Source organism: Suncus etruscus, chromosome 9, assembly GCF_024139225.1.
Source record: "Suncus etruscus isolate mSunEtr1 chromosome 9, mSunEtr1.pri.cur, whole genome shotgun sequence".
Taxonomy (NCBI): Eukaryota; Metazoa; Chordata; class Mammalia; order Eulipotyphla; family Soricidae; genus Suncus; species Suncus etruscus.
This window is the reverse complement of record NC_064856.1, coordinates 4675030-4680238: the sequence shown is the minus strand read 5'-3', so window position 1 is coordinate 4680238 and position 5209 is coordinate 4675030.

The window sequence follows — 5209 nt, the reverse complement described above, 5'->3', positions numbered from 1 at the left end:
AGATGGCAAAAAAACCCATAAAAGTCTAAATATGACTACATCTTCCATAAAAGAGCCTTCTTTCTTTCTTTCTTTCTTTCTTTCTTTCTTTCTTTCTTTCTTTCTTTCTTTCTTTCTTTCTTTCTTTCTTTCTTTCTTTCTTTCTTTCTTTCTTTCTTTCTTTCTTTCTTTCTTTCTTTCTTTCTTTCTTTCTTTCTTTCTTTCTTTCTTTCTTTCCTTCCTTCCTTCCTTCCTTCCTTCCTTCTTTCTTTCTTTCTTTCTTTCTTTCTTTCTTTCTTTCTTTCTTTCTTTCTTTCTTTCTTTCTTTCTTTCTTTCTTTCTTTCTTTCTTTCTTTCCTTCCTTCCTTCCTTCCTTCCTTCCTTCCTTCCTTCCTTCTTTCTTTCTTTCTTTCTTTCTTTCTTTCTTTCTTTCTTTCTTTCTTTCTTTCTTTCTTTCTTTCTTTCTTTCTTTCTTTCTTTCTTCCTTCCTTCCTTCCTTCCTTCCTTCCTTCCTTCCTTCCTTCCTTTCTTTCTTTCTTTCTTTCTTTCTTTCTTTCTTTCTTTCTTTCTTTCTTTCTTTCTTTCTTTCTTTCTTTCTTTCTTTCTTTCTTTCTTTCTCTTTCTTTCTTTCTTTCTTTCTCTCTCTTTCTTTCTTTCTTTCTTTCTTTCTTTCTTTCTTTCTTTCTTTCTTTCTTTCTTTCTTTCTTTCTTTCTTTTTCTTTCTTTCTTTCTTTCTTTCTTTCTTTCTTTCTTTCTTTCTTTCTTTCTTTCTTTCTTTCTTTCTTTCTTTCTTTCTTTCTTTCTCTCTCTCTTTCTCTCTCTTTCTTTCTTTCTTTCTCTCTCTCTTTCTCTCTCTCTCTCTTTCTTTCTTTCTTTCTTTCTTTCTTTCTTTCTTTCTTTCTTTCTTTCTTTCTTTCTTTCTTTCTTTCTTTCTTTCTTTCTTTCTTTCTTTCTCTCTCTCCTTCCTTCCTTCCTTCCTTCCTTCCTTCCTTCCTTCCTTCCTTCCTTCCTTCCTTCCTTCCTTCCTTCCTTCCTTCCTTCCTTCCTTCCTTCCTTCCTTCCTTCCTTCCTTCCTTCCTTCCTTCCTTCCTTCCTTCCTTCCTTCCTTCCTTCCTTCCTTCTCTTCTGCTATACAGAGTTACTATGCATTTCATTTTCCATCTCACTGATTCTATCCTCAGCTGCTCTTACTCTGTTATAGAGGCTTTCCAGTGAGGATTTCATTTCTCTACTGAGTTTTTCAGACCTGTTAGTTCAGTTTGGAGTTTTCTGATTTCTATCTTCATATCCTCTTAATTCTTATTTGTGTTCCGTTCAGCTTGATATATGCTTTCTTTGATTTCTATGAGAATCCTCCATATTTTTTTCTCTAAACTCCTCTTTGAGAGGCTAATTATGTGGTTAGCACTTTTCGGGTCATCAGAGCTGCCATCTTCATTCTCTATGCCTGGTGTTGGCCTATATTGTTTCCCCATGGTCCCGCTTATAGTGTGGTTTTGTCTACATGTTATGATGGAGTTCATTGGCTAGAAGATGTACATGGCCTTGAAGCGAAGTGGAGTTTCCTCTGGCTTCACCCTGCTTGGGCTTTCCCAGGTCACCTCTGATCATGCAGTTTCAGTAGGGCTTCTGGGTGGGGTTTTGACTCCAAAGCCACAGGGATGGTCAAGCTGCCACCCCTTGCAATGGCAGTTGGTGGGAATCAGACTCCACCCTCTCTATTTTTTATTTTAAAGGCATTATATATTAAATAGTTCAATACATTTTTATTTAAGGAATTTCACACTGTGATTCCTTCCACTACCCCATAATTTGTTTTTCATTTATAAATGGCCTCTTATGATTTTGTTAACTAAATGACACAATTCACATTATCTTTTTATGGGCCATCCCTATATGATACAATTTTTTTTTTTAAAAAATAATGCATTAAGAGGCTGGAGCAATGGCACAGTGGTAGGGAGTTTGCCTCGCACTCAGCTGCGTGCAAGACAGACTGCGATTAGATCCCAGGGGTCCCATCTGATCCCCAGCATCCCATATGATCCCCAGCGTCCCATATGATCCCCTGAGCCAGGAGTGACTTCTGAGTGCATAGCCAGGAATAACCCCTGAGAGTCACCACGTGTGCCCCCCCCCTCCAAAAAAAAAGCTTTAAAATTATCTTCTACTTTCAATTTAATTTATTTTTGGGTTCTCTCCCAACAATTCTTGGCTAAACATGCAAAATTGTTTAATGCTTGGGCACAGTGAGATTCACTGCTTGATCCAGATGTGCTCAAAACCTGTGAGTTTTCTCTGCTAAGGAGCAGGGTGCTCTGGGGAGGCACATGTCATGTAGTGGGTCCTTGAGCAAGCAAAGCAAGCACTTTTGACTCCTAAGATAATTCCCTATCCCCTATTTCTAAATAATATAAATCCCACTATGAAAAAGCAATTGTAAAAAATAAAAAAGGAAAAACAGTAGCATGATTCTATTTCTCAAAAAAGTGCACAGATAACATTTGTTTCTTCTGTGTGTTTGTTTTTGTTTGATTGGTTTTTGGGGCCACATCTGGTGATGCTCAGGAGTTACTCCTGGCCATGCCCTCAGAAATTGGTCCTGCCTCTGGAGACCATATGGGCCTCCAGGGTTCAAATAAAGGTCCATCGTGCATTGGCTGCTTGCAAGGCAAACGCCCTAATGCTGTGCTATCACTACAGTCCCGAAATTTTGTTGTTTTCATTTTTTTCTTGTTACTATTCTACTATTAATTTTACATAATCTACACTATAAGTGTTTGGATTTTTAGCATATTATTGTTTTGCATATTATGAATTCTACATTATATTCTACATATTACAGGGGCTTCCTAAATACATTCTGTCAGAATGAATATTTATAGCAAATTTTATATTATATACAGCACCATGTTTGTTAACTAATAAATAGTAAATATTATTAAGACTTTCTATACTTCTATAATATTACGTAGGATGAATGCACTTTAGATCAGGACTTCTTAAACTTTTCCACTCTCACCCCCTTTTTACCCCAGAAATTTTTATGTAACTTCATGTAGATTAAAAAGGCATACAAATCAAAACTGACAACAAATCACAAATTTATTCTAAAACACATTTTCTCCTGACCCCATATTTAGTGACCTAGTTTCATATGGATTTGCAACCCATAGTTTAAGATACAAGACTTTAGATAATATGAAAAATATGATATCTAAAATGTCTACAAAACACTAAGAAAAAATCCCTTAATTTACCATTATTGGTTTCAATAATAAAAGCATTAAGTGATTATTAACAGTTGTCTCTGAGCTTCTTGAGATACTTGCATAATTTTATTTCTAAACAATTATTTAGATATTCAGAATAGCTTTTTTGAAAGCTGGACTTCAGATTGGCTGATTTACTGGCAAATAGAAAATACTAAGAAAAACCTTAAGAGTTTGTGGCTCTTCTTCTGTAGTTATATATCTTAGGTTTTCCTAAATTAACTTTAAGTATGAAGCAAAATTAAGTATTTGAAACTATAAGGGCTATTTTCATGTCATGATGTTCAACAAACTAGAAAATAGTTCTAATTCTCCAAAGCAAACATATTCGCCATAGTTTCACACTTTGGTAACATTAAGAAAAGAAAAGCTCTATTTTTAAATGTATGTTTCACACAGCACTGCCCTAATATTTTTCTTTGTGAGGTGAGTAAATGGACTATTACTATAGTTTTCCAATCTGCTGAAAATTTTTTAATTTTCTCTCTCTCTCTCTCTCTCTCTCTCTCTCTCTCTCTCTCTCTCTCTCTCTCTCTCTCTCTCTCTCTCTCATGTGCATTAGCACACTTTACTCAGCTGTGGTCAGGGCTTGTATTACTCTTGATGGATTCAGGAGACCTTATAGGATATAGAAGTTTGAATCCAGATCAACTGTGTGAAAGTAAAGGATTTTTCTTACCCATCCTTTGACTGTTTTAGACATTACTTCCAACAACATATCACACAATCCTTATTTATTTAGTATGAGAAACAAAACTGTCTACCCAAACACCAGAAAAACACACTTACAACAAATTTTTCTCTTAGTCTATTTCTGAACAACTCAAACTAACATGTGGTTAGTGGAATATTTTAGTTGCTGAGGTAGCACATTCTGTTTTGCACCCAGGACTTTGAGCTTTGGAATTGTCAAATTTTACCCTAACCACTCTTTTCCCTCAGGTCAATATCCTGGAACTTCAAATACAGGTTTGAGCTAGCAGAGACAATTAAAAACACAATGTCATGGTTGAGTGGTATATTAGTGACCCTTTAGATTTAGAGTGAGTCATGAGTTTATGCCTAAAAAATTTAAGGTACCTGTTGTAAAAAAAATTCAGACCTGGAAGACACTTGAGCCATCAATCTGTTTTGTTCAAAATGCTTTTTTTCCCCTCAAGTGTAAAGATTCAAGTGGGTTTTTTTTGGGGGGGAGGGAGGTGTGGGGGAATTGTTTGTTTGATTTTGGGCTACATCTATGTATTTTCAGGGCTTATTTCTGGCTCTGTGTTCCAGGATCACTCCTGTGGGGTTGCTGAGAATAAAACATGGGTTGGCTAAGACAAGGTAAGTGCCCTATTGACCCGACTTCTGGACTATTATTCTATACCCAAAGTTTCAATTTTAAAGCCACACTATCACTTCCTTCAGACAGTGCCAGCTAAACCTGTTGTTTTCTGGTATTAGAACAGCATATCATTTTAATGTTATGAATTTCTAAGTTAAAGATAAACTCTGTTGATTACTACAAAGTATGGGAAATGTATCTCAAGTCTTTAAAAAGATGCATGAATTTCATTTTATTAACCAGACCAAACTGAGTTTATGACCAAAATGTCGTACTTTCTTACATTATAGTTATTTCTTATCTTGCTACTATTCTTGACTTAAGGTGAAATGAATAAATAAACTTGTCCTAGGTTAGTAATATGTGTTTTATATCCTCCTAGTTCTCAAACTTTAGCTTGCCTTAGACCAGTTTGTTGAAATAGGTAATTGGTCTCCAAACTTGAGCCTAACTCAAATATCTAGGGTAAGACCAAGAACGTACATCTCTAATAAAATTCGAAGTGCTATTGTTGTGCTTGCTTCTACAAGAAACTGTCTCATTGAAAACCTCAAACAAATAAAGCCAGAGATTATTTTTTTTAATAGGGGAAAGCAGAGACTTGACTGCACCCTGTTACTTAGCTGTAACT